This window comes from Dipodomys ordii, unplaced genomic scaffold (genome assembly GCF_000151885.1).
Source record: "Dipodomys ordii isolate 6190 unplaced genomic scaffold, Dord_2.0 Scaffold48, whole genome shotgun sequence".
NCBI lineage: Eukaryota > Metazoa > Chordata > Mammalia > Rodentia > Heteromyidae > Dipodomys > Dipodomys ordii.
In genome coordinates, this window is record NW_012267264.1 from 11,973,183 (window position 1) to 11,994,202 (window position 21,020).

At 36.4% G+C, this 21,020-nt stretch overlaps 1 long non-coding RNA gene across 1 annotated transcript; it reads left to right on the forward strand.

Moving 5' to 3' along the window:
* Positions 1 to 584: 584 nt before the first annotated feature.
* On the forward strand, positions 585 to 1,882 carry LOC105988340. The gene is made up of 2 exons (XR_001175193.1): positions 585 to 666; positions 1,102 to 1,882. It is a non-coding gene; the product is annotated as an uncharacterized LOC105988340 (long non-coding RNA).
* The last annotated feature ends 19,138 nt before the right edge of the window (positions 1,883 to 21,020 follow it).

Genomic DNA, 21,020 nt, shown 5'->3' on the forward strand with positions numbered 1-21,020 from the left:
CAAACCCACTTTCCACACGCAGCAGCGATGAAGAGGATGTTTAATCCGCCGCTAACCCTTACTTTACAACAAATACACTCGACCTATTGTTTTGGACACAAGGGCCGGCGCCGACGAAGCCCAGCGGCTGCTTCCTCACGACCTCGCGGGAGCAGAACTGCGCTGCCCAGCGCCAGTGAGTGACAGGAGAGTGCGCGGTGCGCCACGGGAGTTGTGGGCCGCGGGGATTGTGGGAAATGTAGTCTGGCGACTCCGCCCTCCCCGCCATTCCGGTAATGGCTGCTTCCTGGAAGGTAACGTACGGCCGCCGATCGCTCGGGTGTATTTACAGAACAGGACCAACTGGCACCTTGCCGGGCCAAAGAATGGATTCTTTTTCCTTGTAGTCTTTGTGTCACGTCTTGGGGATGGACGTGTGCCTCGGCCGGGGTGACTTGGGCTGCTTCTGTGTGGGAGCGATAAACTTGAACTGTAGTTCCCACTTCTTGGGCGAACTGTGGTCTGCACTGGTTCCCAGAGCTCCCAGTCCCCGCGGAAGATGCCCGAACTCACGTGTAGATCTTCCTTTCTACTCCAATAGGTGGTGTCACGTGTCACCTCTTAGCCTCGGGACCCGGAGCTCCAGGAAGGAAGTTCGGATAGAACTTTATCTATTCCATTTCCTTGGTGAGTCTTGCTACTTGCTCACACCCTCACAGTTACATGTCCTGTGACTTTAGCCGGATTTGTCAGCATTTTCCAGGTAGAAGAACTATCCCCCCCCCCACATCCCAAGAGAATGTCACTTTTATTCACTAGGCTACTACTGTGGCTCCATTTTTACTTGGTAGTAGTTTTGACATTACAAGGGAAGAATTAATGGGGCTAGACTGTTGTTGGGAGATTAGCCACAAATGTCCAAGTATAACCAGTACTTCCCACAGGTTTGTTTTTGTTTTTTTCATGTGTAAAAGGAGGAGATGGATCTGAAATGAATCATAACCTCTTGTAAGTTAAGAGTAGTGGATGGTTGATGATGTGTAGATATCTGTTGTCGTTTGCAAAAATAAGAATTTTTAAGATGCTTGATTTAATATGCTTTTTAATATGCTTGGTTTCTAGGAACCTTTGGACCTCAGGACCCCAACATCATGATCTCCATTTCTGCACAGATGCTGGTAGTCTTCATTTCACTGCTTTTGGTTCTGCCTGGTGTGGAAGCAGTAGAAGCCGGAGATGCAATTGCTCTCTTGTTAGGTGTAGTCCTCAGCATCACAGGCATTTGTGCTTGCTTAGGGGTGTATGCGAGAAAGAGAAATGGACAGATGTGACTTTTGCAAGGCTCCTTGGATGGCAGACTTCACCCTGACACCCTCAAAACCTTTACTGAAGATTGATCCTCAAAGTTCCCGGCAAACCTAAATAGGATGATTTCACATTTGTAGTCTTTTCCCATAAAATGGGAACAAATAGAGATATATTAAATGTGGTGGGAGAGGAATTTTTATAACAAATAATGCACTAAAAAAATGCAGCCTGTCATTTATATTCACTGCTTAAAAAAAAAGAAGAAAGAAAGAAGGCTTAAGTTTGTAAAAGTAGTATTTCATAAACATTTTAAAAGCATGTGAAGTGGAAAGAAGGAAGCTTTGTTCCAGAATCTGGCAAATCACCATGGTTTAGTTATAATCACTGCCTCCTGAATTGTTGAGGAACTCTTTACTCAGTGTTTGTATTAGATTACTTTTGTTTTAATCTGTTAAAGTTAATATTTTACTTAGATATTGAATAGCCAAAAATTGAAACTTTTATCTCTGGGGTGGGGAAGGGGAAGTTTAAAAAAATGTATTCAAGCTATTATTGAAATGGATGAGATTTAATGTAAAGAAAACAAAAAATACCCCCCAAAAAACCACAAAAGCCTCTATATTAATTAATATCTCAGTGATGGGAGGTATTCTATTAAATATAAGTCCATTATGTTATAAGTTAGTGTGCGGTGTCCATTTCTGTTTATCTTGGATATTATGTTTGCATAGATTTTTATAGAAGCCAAGTAGAGAACAGCATGGTACTTCTCTCTTAGTTGATCATCAGCTTGAAGACCATCATCAAATACGAGAGGCCAGTGGTAGAAAATCCACAGACAGAAGGAAAATGTAATGGCCTGAGTTGATTTGCATTTCAGCTAAATAAAACACATTTACTGTGACCTCACAACTTGAAGGACCCTCAAGCTAACAACATTACCTGGAGGATTGTTAGAAAGGTCCATTCTTAGACCCCACTCACATAATAGGAATGGAGTCTATCTCAAGAGCCTAAAACAATTTGCATACCATTATAGGTTTATGAAGACTAATCTAACTTACTAGAACTCAATAGTTTATTCCAAGGCTTCCACAAAACTTTTAGGACTTTTTATATCTTGGTTATATAACAATGAGGTATGGTTGTGGAACTCCATGTTATAAAAGTCTACAGTGATTTTTTTGATTCCAAACATATAGCCAGAATGAAGTATTCTTAATAAATTAGCATAGGTTTTGCTAAAAATAAGTAGCCAAGGTTTTTGTTTTTGTTTTTAAATGAATTATCTTTTATAAATTGGCTTTTTTTGTGTCATGACAGGTCTCAACTTTAGAAAACAGGCATACCAAGGAAAGTCTTATTAATGGTGCATTTCTCCAAGTGAGCTGATTTGACTTGCAGGAGAGACTGTTAAAAGTAGTGAGACAGACCCACACTATCAAGACATGGACTCAGGGTTGGAAGCATGGCTCATTCGGTGGAGTGCTGGCCAATGAATGAAAGTGTGAGGTATTGAGTTCAAGTCTCAGTCCTGGGCCTAAAAAATATTTTTAAAAAGATAGCTGTTTTATTATCAGAGAAGGCACTAATATTCTTCATTCAGATAAACAGACCTCAATTATGAATATTTTCTTTTTGAAAGAGAAAGAAATGTTATATTTATATGACAGTTGTTAGCTATTGGTGCTAAAATGTTCAAGTCTGAATATATCAATCAGGACAGGAAAAACAACCTAAATCATGCTTCAATCACAGTTGCCTAGTCATTTGAAGGTACTATACTTTAAATGTTCAAAATAAGCCCGTGTAAGCATTCTTTATTGAACATTTATTTCCAGAAGTGCCTAGAATGAATTTGAGAGCTGCATTATTAAGTCTAGCTTAAAATCAGAGCTCTTCTGAGGTAGCATGCAGTAATTTCTAATGGGCATTATGGGCAATATATCTTCTAAAACTAGCCACCAACTCGGTTGAGAATCTTGATAAAAAGCTATTATCTTTTTCCCTATAGAAAAATTCCCATGCATGCAAAATTTTTACATTAATTTTGGGAGTTCACAGACTTGAACTATCTTGAAGAATCCCAAACTAGAAATTTCCTTTGTTCCCCCCCCCTTTTTTTTTTTAAAGATACCAATTCTAAAATTCCTTTATTTGCTTTGAAGGACAAGTACCGTCCATTAAAGCAGGAATGAGATTGACAAATGTTCCCTATCACACTGTTACAAATGCTTTGTTAGCTCAGTTGAATTCAGTTTTGAGATGGAAGATTAAAAGTTGAAGTCAACAAGTAAAAGATTTAAGCTCCTTGTCAATACTATTTTGTTTCTGTTTTCTGTAATTATATGGTCATCAACTGTTCTCTTAATTCCAAGAATGAATTTCTTTCTAACTGCTTTCATGATTCTCTTTTTTTGTCCTAGTTTTCAGATGTTGGACTGCTTTTATCTGGTTTTATCCTGGTTGCAGTTTGTTCAGTTTATTGAATCTAAAGATTTATGTCTTTTACCCAAATTTAGGAAATTTTCAGTCATTTTTTCAAATACTTTCTCAGCCTAATTAACCCTTTTTTCTCTTCCTTCTAGGACCCTAGTAACCCAGGGGAAATCTTTTGTTGTAAACTCACAGGTCTATGAGACTATATCTTTTTTTTTAACATTTTATCTTGATTGTGCAGTTTGGGTAATTTCTAGAAAGTATACTGTCCTCAACTTCACTGGTTATTACTGTCAAACCTTGACTTGTTTCATGTCTTCTGTTTATTTCCTAAAACTTTCTGTGTCTCTATTTGTTTCTGCTGTGTTTGCAATTGTTCATCAAAGCACCTGATAACTGTCAAAATTTATGGCCAATAACTCGAACGTTTGTGTCATTTAGTATTAAGCACTTAATATTTCCAACAATAGGTCTTTCCTAAGTAACCTGATAAAAGCTCAATAGCTGCTCAGATTCTCTATGAAACACAGGAAATTTGATTTTGCCTGTTTAGGAAAATAGCTTATCTGGTCCATAATCTGCCAAGAAAAATACTCTGATGTTAAAAGTCATATAGATAGAAGAAACACAAAACATATTTAATGTTTCTTTCCTCTGGAAACTTCATCTGGAGAATGGAAAAAAAGCTGATCCCAGACATGATTTTTCTACTTTATTCGAAAAGCTAAATATTGGCAGGATAAGCCTTTAAATGTTTTTTTCTAAATTTTAATAACTTCATTTATCTAAATAGTATGTGGCAGGTAATATTTATATATTGTATCAGAAAAGCCAAAGATGAGGGAAGAATGTAGTTAATAAAAAAACACAAAAATATGATTTAATTTTGCATTGATTTGTAGTACCAGGACTATAATACTCATTTCTTACTAAGTCCATTATATATAGGTGATTAACATTTTGAAAATATTAGTTGGTACCTCATTTTGTTCTGAAATGGAATTATTGAATTTTATATACTAGAGGGCTAGTTATTTATAAAGGGCCAATAATCACATAGCACTTTGTTAAACATTGAAATTATAACTATCATTTCTCAATATTAAGATAATTTTGCTCTGGATAAATATGCAAAAATGACAAATGAAAAATTTTAGAAGCAAACGTGATCACCCCTAGCCAGAACACCTACCATATTTTCTTTCAGATAATTTGCCAGAACAACCCTTTTATTTTACCACAAAAATTACCAGGTTATTTTAATACCAACATAAAACAATTTTATGAGTCCTGGGTTGATATATGCTAGCTTTCACTTGTTGAATCAACACTGTGCAAGACATTATTATCTTTAGAAAGAAAAAATCACAAGGAATTGGCCTTGATAATAATTTACCCTTCACAATTTTTTCACCTGTAAAATTATGACAGTAGTCTCCCAGAGGCTTCCTAGTGATAGAATTTTGTAGCTTCATAAAGAAGTTTTCCAAATGTCAAAGATAATAAGATTGAATGGATAACTCAATATTGAAGTTGTGTCCAGTCAAGTTTTGAGGAGCTGATCTTCAATTCTTACTGAAAACTACTTTATAATTATTTGGTACATTTCAGTTCAGGGGTAGATCATTTTTTGGTATAAAGTGAATCTGTTAGGGATTGTGTCAAAAATATATAATTAAAAACAAACGGTAGCCCTGCCACTCCCACTGACAGCAAGCAAGCTACATACTAATACAGGCCTGACAGTATCTAGGAACAAGCAACCCAGCAGTTCATCTCTTCAGTCTCCCCTAAGCCCTACAAGGGAGATTGCTGGCAGGCACCAACTTCCCAGTGGTAGAGACAGTCCCATGATCGGATTTATGGCACATTTCTCTTTCACATACTCCATACACAATCTCCACTGGGGAATCCAATGATGCCCAGGACCAACACATTTCTACCTTATGACTTCTATCTGGTTAAGACCACCGTGATGATTTGAGTAAGATGCACACCAGCGTTCAAGTGTTTCTCACTTCCTATCTTACCTTTTTTCTAACCCAGTTATTGTAAAGATACTGTACAGAGGGCTTATAGTTACATGAGTAAGGTAATGAGTACATTTCCTATAGAGCATAACTTCCTCCTTTGTTTTTCCCCTACCCTCCCTTCCCTCCCCACCTCCTCAACTCCTCCCTCAGCTGCCCCCCCCCCAAGTCGTAAAGGTCGTTTTAAACAGTGTCTCATTGTTGCAATGGGTCAATCTGTATCCTTGGTTCAGCATTTCATTATTTCCCTTCCCCTCCCTAAATTAGAAAAATGTATATACAAGATGCAAGGCACCAGAATCAAATACAGTGAAAACAAGGGTTAAACCTTGGGGGAAGAACATACAAAAGAAACAAAAATATCATATAGTATATCACTAAAAACAACAGCATGAGTACATTTCTTTTGAAAAAGTGTTACCCCTCCCTCATTGTCTCCTGTTTTCCCCTCCCTGACTCCTATCCACACCAAGTTGTAAAGCCCATTTCCAACAGGTCTAGTGAGTAACATTGGTTCACCCTTTGTCCCATGGTTTCTGTGTTTCCTCTTCCCGTCCCCAAATCAGATAAATATATACAAGACAAAGGGTACAGAAATCACATAGTGGTAAGCCAGATCCAGAGAGCTTTTCTTTCAAGAAATAGTGACTTACTCTACTGTCCAAGCAAGACTTGAACTGGGCTTATGCAATCTTCCTGCTTTGGCCTCCTTGGTAGCTATAACTGGGAATATATCACTGCCTCTTACCATGGTGCAGACACAGATGTGATCCTGGTACATCCCAGCTCAAACCCTTTATTAGATTTTTTCTGTGTGTGAATTTCTTAACAAGTCCTAAGAAAAAAAGCACTGTTTAATTTTCTCCATTCTCATCGTTGTAACTCCAAACATACCTTACACTAAACCTTTGTTACTTTCTAGGATACACCATACATACTCTGTCCTCTTCTTCATGGTTAACCTCATGAGCATGCCTGCCCACTGGTATATACTAACATGTTCTGTGCCTATGTTCTCACCTCCTATGTTTGAACAGCAAGTTAGGATATTTTTCACTGACCCTTGCATGTAACTGTATGAGCACAACATTCTTGATACCTCCTCTGAGGAATACATGACACTGCTAGAATTTCTGTTGACTTTATCTCAGATACCCTCAAAACCATCTCAGAATTCTAAGCTCTGTGGAAGCAGAGCCAAGTCCCTTAATTCACTTTGTTCTCAGCTTCCAGCATATAATGCCAAGTATAAGTTCATTCCATGTAACACCAGGAAACAAAGTTAGTGAAAGAATCAAGATCCTTTTTTTGGGGGGTGGGGAGGGGAGGTTGTGGGGCTTGAACTCTGGCCTGGGCACTGTCCCTGAGCTCTTCAGCTCAAGGCACTTGAGCCACAGTGCCACTTGCCACTTTGGGTTTCCTGGTGGCTAATTGGAGATAAGAGTCTCACAGACTTTCCTGCCTGGGTTGGCTTTGAATCGCGATTCTCAGAGCTCATCCTTCTGAGTAACTAGGCTTACAGGCATGAACCACCAGTGCCCTGCTCCTGATACCCTTTTACAGAGTCTAGCTAGCTTCACTGTCTTCAGTCTCTTCAGATTTTCACAGGACAAGTATGGGATTTCATTGTGAGATTTTACATTTTCTATGGAATTGAAATTATGTTCAGCAAACATGATATTAGAATTTTAAGATACATTCTTTAATGTTCTGCACAGCATTTAATTAATAATCCACCATTTTAAATAGTAAACCACAGGAGGATTGCTCCTTTGTCCCTTCCCATAGTTTATTCTTACCATGCTACAACACACTGCCAGAGATACCAAAATCAATCTACTAGGTCTGCAGGCTTGCCTTTTATACTATACCAATTTCATTTTTTTTCATAAAGCTTTCCTCCAAAAAAGTTAATAATAACTTTTTACCTTTATTACAGGTAAAAATACAGCTTGAGAGCAATTTAGAGTTCATATTTACTCATGTCACCTTTGTCAGTTAATCTCAGACAATTGCCAACAAATGGTAGTTCTTAGCTGATGCTACCCCTAAACATATCCAAGGCCACATTTCATTCCAGTAGGAAGGCTGTGTCAAACAAGAAGAAAGAAATGGGAGGAAGAAAGGATATCTAGAGTCCAAGTCTACATTTTCAGAGATAACATTCTCACATAAATAGGATTTCATATAGCCCACTCTCAATCATGGTGAATGCACTATCAAGGAGTTGCTCTGCTGTCGTGTTGGGCTCTGAGTCTCTGAAGAATAAATTAATTCAATGTCTAGTTATGACCAAATGTAAAAAAAAAACACGTTAAAACAATCATCTTGTCCATTCAAATGTTTGATCCTCAACTGAGCATGTTGGTGCACATCTGTAATTTTAGCATTCTGTATGTGGAGGATGGAGGTTTATCAGTTGAACCCAACCTGGGACACATGGTGTATCCATGCCACCCTGGGATATAGAGTGAAATTCTGTCTCAAAATAAAAAGTGTTTTGACTTCTATAAAACTGTTTTCTTAGAGCTATGTGTATTTTATTCATGTGGTCACCATTTAAAGCATATGTAGTACTGGGCTGGGAAGGTGGCTCAGTGGTAGAGCGCTTGCCTTGCATGCAAGAGGCCTTGGGTTCGATTCCTCAGCACCACATAAGCATAAAGAAAAAAGCCGGAAGTGGTGCTGTGGCTTAAGTGGTAGAGTGCTAGCCTTGAGCTGAAGAGCTGAGGGACAGCACCTAGGCCCAGAGTTCAGGCCCCACGACTGGACCCCCCCCCAAAAAAAATAAAAAGTAAAGCATATGTAGTATTGGTATTTGGGTTAGTATGGCTCTTTTGAATACTACTTCCCTCCCACATACAAACATCAAGGGAAGTCTTTTGAGTATTTGACTTTTGAAAGAAGCCAGAATAATTCTGAGCTGAATGTGTGTGCATGAGATAGATGAGCCAAAATAGAAAGACCAACCTCTTGGTGATCTAATTCTTCAATTGAATGAGATCACAGAGTTCCCATTATCCCTGTCTGTGAATGAAGACACTAAGCCCTAGAAAGGTAAGCTTACACACTCCCTTCCCTCTGCCCCAGCCCTGTTTGTTTTTTGGGGGGGTGGTAATTTTTTTGCTTTGGTTAATTTTTTAATATAATCTTCAATTATGTAGTTCCAGGCTGGCCTAGATTGTAATTCTACCTATGCTTTCCACCCAGCTGAGATTATTTCTGTTTTGTTGAGATAGGATCTTGTTACCTTTTTTTGTATCCAACATCTCATTATCCACTTATCAGTACCCAAAATTACAGAGATGAGCCGTGCCATGCAGTCCCTATTTTGACATTTGCAGGTCACCTTCCATGTACATAAATTTAATGAAGTTTCAGTGAACTAACATATTTATTTTCCATACCTTTTAGTTTAGTTTTTGTTTAACAACTAAATGTTTCATAGATACTTTAACATCCATGTATTTACCAATACTCAAAAGCCATTCCATTAATAATACTAAACATGACAGTGGTTTCTACCATCTTGCCATTATTGATAATATTATGATAAGTAAAACATAATTTTCACTGTGTCAAAAAGATATGTATATGCTTTGATCCTATAGTTCCAGCCTAGAGATATAATCTTAATTATTATTATTATGTAGTTTTACAAAGAGATTACAATTCCATAAGTGAAGTTATGCGTACAATGCTTCTTGGTCAATGTCACCCCTTCTATCATTATCCTCTATCCCTCCCATCCCTACTTTTTTATTATAATTCACAATATACAAATATGTACCTAAATAAATTTCTGAATAACCCATTGTACTAATCTTTTAAAGCACATGCTTTTCAGAATGGAAGATAATTGAGCTGACTATACACTATGGAACCAGAAATTCTAGTGGTCTGGCTTTATAAAAGATGTCTTAATTTTAGTTGTGGAAAGAAAGGTTTTTATCCAAGGAGAAAAGATAACAAATGTCTTATTAGAAAAAAAAAGCCCAGAGTCACTGTGTACTTTTATAATAAGCAATTTGTATGAGGGGCTCACACACACACACACACACACACACACACACACAGACCCAGTATGAAAGAAATACCACATATTCTTGAGTTGTCATATTCACGATTATTCTTAGTGTTTTTCTAATGGAGGTAATCATTATTTGTCCAATGACCCCTACATTTTATTGTGAGTGGTCAATAATAATGATAACTATCAATAAATAATATTAATATTATCATAATTATAATAATAAGCACCAAGTCTCACAGTGCAGAGCTTCTTTCCCCAGGACTGTTGCTAAGCAACAAGAGCTTATGGCTAAGAAAGGCTAGGTAGTACAATAGAAAGAGCACTACACAAGGTGTCAGGAGACAAGGTCATGATTCTGAATACAAATATGCTCTATAGCACTCAGATGACTTGCAAGTTACCACAGGTCCCCTTTTTTAAAAGGAAATTGAATAGAAGTGGCCTGCCCAAAGCATGTGTTTTTCTGGTAGGCACTTTAAACAATGATTCCTATTAGATGAAACAGGTTCAACATGAATGGAGGTTAGAGGGCAGAAAAAAAATACAAATGATTTCTTGACAAATGACATGATTTTTCCCAGTGTCACATTACCAGTAAGTGATGGATAAACAAGTCTGTCTCTAGAGCCAGAAGATCTTTTGCCTATCCATACTATAAGTAAGAGTGGGAAAGAAATCTGTTGTCTACCATACAGCAGAGCCATTTTCCAATGGTCATCCCTTTATCCAGTCTAGACCCAATGCTTATACACTTACTACTCATCTCCTCTTTCTCTTTTTAATTCATTTAGAGTGGTATTTACTCATTTAGCATTATTAACACTGAATAAAGAAGAAACACAATGTCACTTGCACTGTGACCAAAACTATGGAGCCCAAAGGTCACTTAAACTGTTTTTCCTTGATAGATTTCCATTGTGGCTTCTCTCCATACTTGACTGATTATTTCCTTTGTAGAATCCACTACTTTTGTTTTTTTTTGAATTATTCTCTGATAGAAAATAACTTAAAGCACTCATTTTTCCCTCAAACAGTTATATCTTAAGAACTGTTCTTGCTGCCAACCCCACTGAAACATCTCCCCTCCCCCTCCCCCTGAACAAACATATCTGTGGTCTTGGGAGAGAGCCTCAAACATTAAAACTTCTCAATCAAAATATCATCGCTTTCACTCCACCTCCATCTCACCCCACTTCTATCTGCCCCATCTAACTTCACTTTTTCTGCCTAGCTGTAAGTAGAGATGGGGCAGGTGTATACTATTTCCCCTTCATCCAGGTTGAAAGAGATTTGTTTGCCCTTCCCAGGCTTTCCTTCTGAATAAAACCTGTTTGATTGTTGAGTTCAGTCTCTCTGCTCTTCTTTTTTTACACATTCTCTTATTCATTTATTTTACCAGTATCTATTAAAGCACCTGTTCAATACCACACATCTATATATGTGGGCAAGACTGATGTTGAAGTAATAAATATCAGTTCATGGTAGTTATACCAAGAAAAATAAAGCACCATAATACTATAGAAAAGAATAGGCGAGGAGGGATGCCATTTTGTAGGATATCAGAAAAGGCATCTCTGATTAGGTAAAACACAAGTGTAGAGCTGAAGAAATAAAGTATTTAGAAAAATAGCTGCTAAAGAAAGTGGGCACACACTAAACCGTAGATTCTGAGGTGGGTTTGTATTTAGTGTGGCCAAAGAACTGTGGCACTGAGGAAGGCACTGAGTGTGGATGAGTTCAGTGTTACCAGAGAACCAGATGGCAGGCTGTGGCAAGGATTTGGACTTTGGCCTCTATTTGGAGGGTTTCTGGCAGACAGGAGACATGCTCTAATTTAATGTGTTAAAGAACACTGTGTGCTTCAGAGAATAAACTACAAGTTCATGAGAATAAGACTGATTCAGAGTTCATGGCAATCACTGTAGGAAGAGAAGATACCTTTTTCAGCTGAAGATTTTCAGCTGTGAGATTTTGGAGTTCTTTTCTACCAGCCCCTCTCCCCACCACTTTGTTTTCTTCTTAACTGGTTTCTCTTACTCTTCAGATACTTCATCCATTCCCAAATCTTGAATGATGACTTTTACCATCTTTTTCTCTCAATACTTTCTTTCTTAGATAATTTGTCTGTTGCTGATAGTGCCCTAAGATTTCTACAGTGAGCAAACTACTTCTATATAGCTTGACCTGACTCCCAAGTTCAAGCTTTAAAGCACTTAGTACTCACAGATGAATGACTGATTGTTAACTCCTGCTAATTTGCTAACATTAAATTCATTTTCTGTCAAAACTGTATGCCTTGCCTGAATTCCTTGTTTGTAGATATGAACCATCCATTTCCTAGACAGCCAAGCTTGATCAGGTCTTACTTCACTAACAGAGACTCAGCCATAACATGTTTTGCTTGTGAGTTCTAAGCATGATCAACATGAAAAAAGATATTGTACCACTGCCTTAGAAAAAAGTTTAAAAACAGGGTTACACCTAACCCTGTTTGTAAAGTCATTCTTAGCTGGAAACTTGATATTCTATGAACAATAAAAATATAGGGATGAAATAGTAGTAGAGAAAGAAATTCTTAGTTTAGATTTCCACTTACATGCATCTTACATTAGTTCTGGCTTTGGTAACCAAAAGGATTTGAAAAAGTTTTGAGTAAAAACTCAAGAATTTGGGCTGGGAAGGTGGCTCAGTGGTAGAGAGCTTGCCTTGCATGCATGAGGCCCTGGGTTCGATTCCTCAGCACCAAATAAGCAAAAAGAAAAAAAGCTGGAAGTGGCGCTGTGGCTCAAGTGGTAGAGCTCTAGCCTTGAGCTGAAGAGCTGAGGGACAGCGCCCAGGCCCAGAGTTTAGGCCCCACAACTGGACCCAAAAAAAAAAACAACTCAAGAATTTCTTCTTGTTGTTTACTAGCAAACAACAAGAAGATAATGTAATAAACCTATAAAGGTCCAGGATATTTGTAATGAAGTCAGAACATCTCTAGGATTACATACTGTCTGAAGTTCATAAAATGTAAGACTTCTTCTCAAACTGATGCATTTTATGAAGATGAGATTCATTCAACAGTCCATTTGGATTTAAACAGAGAGAATCTACAAATACTGGGAGTTTCTGAGCTCCTATATTCCATGGTGTTTTTATGGGCAGGGGGTGGTTCTTTTAAATTACTTTTTCTTTATATTCCATGTAACTTTGCAAAACTAAATAAGCAAATAGTGTTTAACAAATATTCCTCTGGAAAGTAAAAGTGGCAAGTCTGGTCTTCAAAGATACAGTACACTACAATGAGCTGTGGTTAATTAGGTACAGATGGGACGAATTGCTAAAAGGAAGTCTCATGAAGGGAAGAGACCTCAGACCCACACCTCACATAGTAGGCCTGCTGAGATGTCACTAAAAGCTCAAGTCATGACCTGTTGATTTTTCTTCTCAACTTTGGTCAAATTCTTAATTTTCATTCAATTAACTCTGAGACTGTAAAATTGCTTCTCTAGGCATCTTTATTTTACTAAACAAGAGGTATTAAGGACTTAGTGTGAAAAAGAAATGTAGGAAATAGTATAATACTAATTTAAAATTGCTTTGGACATACTGGTTTGAATGAAATATATTATTAAAATTAGCTATACATACTTACATACTTCTCTTTGTTTTATATTTACCTATTAAAATTAAACATATATGTGCTCATGTTAAATATCTATAGGCAGTATTTGGTTCATGCCATAGGCACAATATACTGAAAATGTATAGCATTTAATATCAAAAACTGAAATCTACCTGGGTACCAGTGGCTCGCACCTGCAATCCTAGCTACTCAGGAGGATGAGATATGAGGATTACAGTTTAAAGCCAGGAAAGGACAAGAAAGTCTATGAGACTCTTATCTCCAATAATCCACCAGAAAACTGGAAGTTGTGCTGTGGCTCATGTGCTTGAACACTAGTCTTGAACTAAATTGTTGAAGGACAGTGCCCAGGCCCAGAGTTCAAGCCCCACAACTGGAAAAAAAAAAAAAGGCTTAAATCTAGTTTCCGGCATTTAACCATTTTTTTTAAGGTAAGTCACTTAGCACAAATGCCAATTTTTTTTCATTGGCCTTGACAACTTATTACTCATCAACTGAAAGTGATTTTGTCATCAGTAAAATGGAACTATGGAACCTACCTCCTATGATTTTGTGAAAAGTAAATAAGTTAATAAATACAAAGAATAAAATCTGTCACATTATAAGTACCTTATAATTACACATGCTCCTAACTTATTCTATGATGCTATGAACTATGATGAGCTCACAGTAAGTTGATAGTATAAGTAGCCAATGCACACATTTAACACACAGCTAGCAATACAGTATATGATTGACAATTGGTTTGTTTTTTCACACTTGTCACACTATGGCTAACTTACTGCTGTAGCGTGTTAACCAGCTGAGCACTCCAAGAGAAGGTGAACTATCACTAGCCCAGGAAGAGATCAAAATTCAAGGCATGGTTTCTACTGACTGAATATGATTTTGGCACCATCATAAAGACAAAACAAGTGGAAGTCAAATCACGAGAAGGGATTATATTAACTACCTATGTCTCTCAATTTGGTTTTATATTGAAAGGATAACAGTATCTCTTAGTATAAAGTTAAAATTCAATGAAATAATACATTTAAACATAATTTGCACATCATAAACATTCAGCTCTAAAACTCAATAAGTTTTGTCAGTTTACAGTTGGTACAAAGTTCAATTACTGCCAAGGTTAAATATGATTTCAGCTTGCACATCACTTCACCGTAGCTGGGGTAGGGAATCTTTTTTTCTGTCAAGGGCCATTTGGATATTTACAATCTCATTTGATAGCATTATTTATCCACCCAGACAGATGACAATAGGAGGATGAAGACATGCATAGGAAAACATATATGCTTGTCTTATAAAATCAATGATTTCACAGCCCTGTATTACCTGTGTCACACACATACACACACACACACACACACACACACACACACACACCACATTTCTACAGTACAAGTATGATGGTCTACTCTATCTTTTCTTTTTCTATCCCTCTATTTAACGTGAAGTTTTAGTAAAAAATCAAGAAATCTCAGAGTTGATGCCAAACTTACACTCTCAAACTACTGTGTATATGTAGTCACTGGGCATTTAATTTGATCTCCCAATTAATATGATGTGCAATAACCTTATGTTGAGTTAGGGTTTTCTATAATATATTGAACTTTAGAAATATGTAAGCATATTATTAGGAAAAAATTTAGCTTTCCCAAATGGTATAGCTCCTGAGGGCAAGTATAACATTATTCTTTAATTTATTCTTAAAGTACTATACTTGCTTGAAGATTTATTAGGAGACATAAATGCAAATGAGTCATTAAATTTTTAATTTTGCTGATTTTAACAAATGGAAACATTGATTCATTTATTACACTAATAATTGCTAATGCCAACTATGTACCAGGCATTAGTCTTAGGACACAAAGACCATCAAAAAAAAAGACAATGATATTGTCTTCGGATAGCTATACAATATCAAAATCTGTTAGAAAGCAAGTTAACTGTTCATCATATGTGCTATATACTCAAGTGTATAACATCCATCAATCCAAGTTAGACTTTTTACTAAAATCATCCTAACTTAATTGTCTTTTTGCTACAATATCATTTTGAATATAGCTTCAAAATTTTAGAAGATCAATCCAAAAGTCAATTTATAAATGTTCTTCTATAATTCAGTAGTAAGACTCATCATGAAACCCCAGCAAGAATCTCTCACCTATTTGCTGCCAGATGGCACCAAAAACGAACCATTTATAGAGTGGATTACAAATAGGCTACATACAAAAGTGCTGTCTCTGCAGGATGCCTAGTCTTTCAACCAAGTGCCAAGGATTTATGTGCTTAATTCCCATTAGAATTTACAGGAATTAATAGTGCATGAATAGGGGGAAAACAAATCCTTAAGCAGAAAGTAAAGTCTGGAAGAGATCCAAGATAAAAGTATGTCTTTTGCAAAGTCAAAATTACTTTAAATATTAGAACTCTAGGACTAGAACCATTTTTTTCCTCTACCTCCTAAGTCTGTTCATCTGTCCAGCACTCAGCAACACAGGGTTATTCAAAGAGATGATGATAATGAGCTCTAAATTCAGTTTATAGTATAGAATTTTAGTATTTTGAATCTCTATAAGACACATTTTTATAGTGCATGCATGCAATTGTATTCCTTGTACCCACATGGAAAAGATTATCTATAGCCTTTATCATTATCTGATCATCTATAGCCAATTTCTATAAAGCATCTATCAGTTGTCAGTGAAGAATGCTGTGATTCTAGATCAGATAAAGGCAAAAGGCAATTCCAAACAAATACAATGCAATGAAATAATATGCACCAGCCCTACTCATCATTGCTTCTCAAAGTGAGCTGGTTTCCTTTTTCAGTTGTTGAAAGTATTGTTCTGTGCTTCCTTGATCTACCACAGTTCTGGCCTTTGTTTAAGCTGAGAAGATTTAAGCAGTAATTTGGCTGATATCTTTTTTAAAAAAATTATATTTGGTTAATAAGATGAATCAGCATTATTTTATAGGAGAGATTCTTATGTTTGGCTTTAATTTATTCCTGGTAAAGAATAGAAAGGAATATCTTTAAAAAGGAAGAAAAAAGGAAATACAAGAAAAGATTATCCTGATTTTAGGAACTATTATCCTTAAAATATTTGTTTCAAGAAGCTAAATGATCACTTTCTGTTTCAACTCCTTTCTTTTATAGCCTAGAAATAACTATGAATAATCCACAGACAATATTAGAGCAAAGAGTATTATTAATAGAAAAACTTCACACAAATTAAATTTAGCAGAGTTTATTAGAGCAAAGACTAATTCATGAATTGGACAACAATCAGAACCAGGAGACATTCAGAGAGCTGTACCCAACAATTTACATAGGCAGTATTCATAAATAGTTTTTTTTTAAGTGCTCTGCACAAAAACCTTGACTGGTTACATACAATTCAGACATTTGCCTTATCTGGCTTTATTCCATGAGGCACTTACTTTACATGGATATGATTAGCTGGCAGCCTGTGATTGGCTGAAGTTCAAAGGCTGTTATTGAAAACCAAATTCTTGTTATAAGAATGTTAATAAATAAGTTTATAAGAATCAGAATATTAATAACAATATTAATAAATTAAGTTTATTTACGTAAATTACGTTTATGTTCATATGATGCAGAAGCAATGTTAAACCAACTTTAGCATTAGTCATTATTTAAAACTTAATTGTTTTTATGAAGCCTGGCACAGATGTCTCATACCTGTAATCCTAGCTCATCAGGAGGCTGAGATCTGAGGATAGCAGTTCAAAGCCAGCCTGGGCAGAAAAGTCCCTGTGAGAATCTTCTCTCCAATTAACCACACAAAAACCAGAAATGGCGCTGTGGCTCAAGTGGTAGAATGCTAGTCTTGAGCACAAAGGCTCAAGGACAGTGTCGAGGCGCTGAGTTCAAGCCCTACAACCAAAAAAAAAAAAAAAATTAGTGATCACCCTTCTCTCCCCCCAAGTTCCCTCTCCTGGTAATCTGCTGCCCCGCCCCCAAGTTGTAAAGTTCATTTCCAGCATATTGTCTTGTGAGTATTGCTGTTGCACTAGTTCACCTTTTGTCCTTTGCCTCACCATTTTGTATTCCCTTTCCCTTCCCCGAATTAGAGAAACATATCTACAAGACACAGGGTACCAAAATCAAGTACAGTGACAACAGGGGATAACCAGGGAGGGAGTAACAAGTTTGACAAGAAATGTATTTATTACCTTACATATGTAACTGTAACCCCTCGGTACATCACCTTGACAATAAAATTAAATTTTAAAAATTTAGTGATCATACCTTTGCAACAATGAGATGTACAAGACGTTATGTTGAAAAACGAACTTTACCACTTTGGTGGGGGGCAGTAGTGGGGACGGGGCAGGCATGGGGAGGGGGGAAAAAGCACAGATACTTTGTCATAGCTCAGGAGTTCAAGTATGAAATAGCTGCTATTGACTCTTAATCAGCATGAGCAATACTGTTACTAGACAAAGGTTTGAGGAAGTAGGTTTGAAAATATTGAGTACTAAGAAAAATAAGAAATTTAAATACTAATGTGATAATGCTAAAAAAAAAACCAAAAAACAAAAACCTCACCAAACTTCACCAAGGAATATTCCTGCCTATAACACAAATAATTGCTCCAATCTTATTCAATTAAGAAAAAGATAGAAGCCAGTGGAAATCCGTGTTATTATCTTTTTCCTTTTCCACTCTCCACACCACACCAAATATAGCACTTTTCATGTAGTCCAGGTCATAATCACTCATGCAAGAGCAATCTGTCTCTATATGTTAAGTTTCCTTTGGCCACCAGTAAAGAACACTAACAAAATAACACAACTCATTGGAGACTAGAACATTTGCTGAATGAGTGAAACTACCGCCCCCAGGACTTATTAAAGCCTTAATTAGTTAGTTGGTTACCATTATTATCAAGTCTTTTTTGTGTAAAATTAGTCAGGTAGGAGCACATTTGCATTTTAGCCAAATGTTAACCAAGAAGTTACCTTATTTATGACTGATATTCATAACTTTTGGTTTTATCTTTGGTTTTGTTTTATAAACATATCTGTAAAGAGAAAAGTATATATATTTAATTATGACAAATAAAAGTAAAAGAGCTAATCAGAAAAACCAGAGTGCAGACCTGGAAAATCAATATGAGAATTTCTTTACTTATAGCCCAGAATAATATCCTTTACTTTCACAGATGTTTTAATTATATCAATTTGTCAAAACTCTGAAGACCAGCTGGGCATTGGTGGCTTACATCTGTAAGCCTAGCTACATAGAAAACTGAGAGTTGAGGATCATGGTTCGAAGCCAGCCCAAGCAGGAAACTTTGTGAGACTTTTATCTCCAATAAACTACTCAGAAAAGGCCAGAAGTTGTGCTATGGCTCATGTAGTAGAGCACTAGCCTTGAGCAAAAGAAACTCAGGGATAGCACCCAGGCCCAGAGTTCAAGCCACAGGACCAGAAGATGAAAAAAAATTCTAAACACCAAAAGAGTTTAACCATCATCTGTTCATATTATCATATAACTGGTGCTCATAATAGTGGCCTTAATTTAGATGGAGGTAACTTTATATTTGTAGTTTTTTTAATAATCACATTTTCCCCCAAAATTTGCAGTTCATGTAAGATATGTATGACTCCCAATTAACCTGAATATTAAATTAAGTTCATTCCTTGATCGTGTTACTAATATGGGCTTTTCCTCTCCACCTTCCCTCCCAACACTTCTTGACCTCTCCTCTCTTCCTCTCTCCCTCCTCCCTCTCTCTGCTTCTCTCTCTCTTTAACCACACTCATGTAGGGATCATTTTGATTTTTCAGACTGGGATTTTCTGCATCTAAAAGGGGAGACAACATTGAATTAGACAATTTTAGAATACTTTATCTACCAAAGGCCTTTTCTTCTAGTCTCTAAAGCTTTACCAGGCAATAAAAGGAAAACTCACATTTGCGGGGCTCATTCATAGTGTCACTCAAATAATATGCAAAACACGAATTTTAAAGACACGCTGGAGGAAAATAAACATGCTATCTTTATTTAACTAACTATCATTTTATTTGCAAAACATCATGAGAAACCAGTAAAGCCTAGATCAGAGAGACACAATCATTCACATGCCTTGCCTCGTTTAGCTTCTGCTCACCACACTCTTCTCTTTTTGATTAATGACTGGTCTGCCCATGCCATTTGAATGGTATCTATTTGTTCTGCTTTTCTCTTGATAGTGTCTCAAGTATAATTATCAAACCTCTGCTGTTTATATTATAATTAAGATTCGTCCTAAATTTGATGTTTTCACTATCAATCACATATAAGACACCTACATTTGGATATTGCACCAACATTTCACATTCAGTAGTTCTAAAAAGTAACCTCATTAATTTGTTTAACAAGCAAACTCCATTTGTTTAACTTTATCCACTCTGGTTGGTATCTTCTGCCCCTTAGTTATCCAAACTGAGAATCAATTCTGACTCTTACATCTCCCTTTGTCTCCCTTTTGTAATCACTCCATAAGAAATATGACTTCTTAAATCCACCAGATCCATCATTTTCTTTCTGCTCTTTCTATCCTCTTCATATCTACCAGTGTTTTCTGTACTGATGCAATCCATTGACTATAAACTGGTCCTACTTCTTGATTTTGCATTTTGCAAGATCCAACAGAGCACTTCATAGAGAGTATGAGTGCAACAAAACTTTGTCAAATTAATTAAATGAGGGAACAACTCTTAACGTTTTCAGAGAAAAGGTCACAGAAAGCAAATTGCTGAGTTTTGAATGCTTGGATCTTAAATTGAGAAAGAAGGTCTTAGAGATGCTGGCTTTAAAATTAAAAATGAATTATATTAACACTTTGGAAACTATTTTGTGGCAGAGTACAGATAAAATTCTGAAAATGAACCTTTTTGCATTTTGGAAAGGAACATGCCAGGTTCTCAATCTTTTTAAAGCTAATTAAAGTTCTGAAGAAATCTCACTGTTTGGGATGTGAACAATTATGGTTATTCCTAACTCCAAGGCACATTTTAAAATCTGCTAGTATTCTTTAGTTCTAGAGTCGTTTTTCACCATTCTGTTCTTGAAGTAAATAAGGACCATACTTAGATGTTTTTGTGACATCTTTTTTTAATAATGACTAAAATGGAAAAAAAACTACCAGAATGTAAATATATAATCATCAGAACATAAGTATGTAACTATCTTCCTATTGGTCACTTATTACAACCTAATATTATTTTTCATTTTTAATCAGTTAGAATTTTTTTTCTATTCAAAAGTACCAAAGGGGAGTATTTCTTATCAACATAGTTTCCAGAAAACTCACACAAAGTTTCTTTCTTATATTTTATTTAGGAGCTGGGTCTTGGAGGGAGGATTTCTGGAAATTGAACCCAGACCCTTGCAGTAGCTAGATAAGTACTCTACCACTTGAATCATGATTCTAATTTCCTTCCTCATATATTAGCTTTACATGTTTGTAAGAGTTGACAACCCTAGAAAGACATGTTTTCAAAGCTTTAATGAGAAGCTGTAAACAGAAGCAGTAACATTGTAAATGGAAGATTAATAATCTTTTCTTAGGGCTTTATTCCAGCCTAT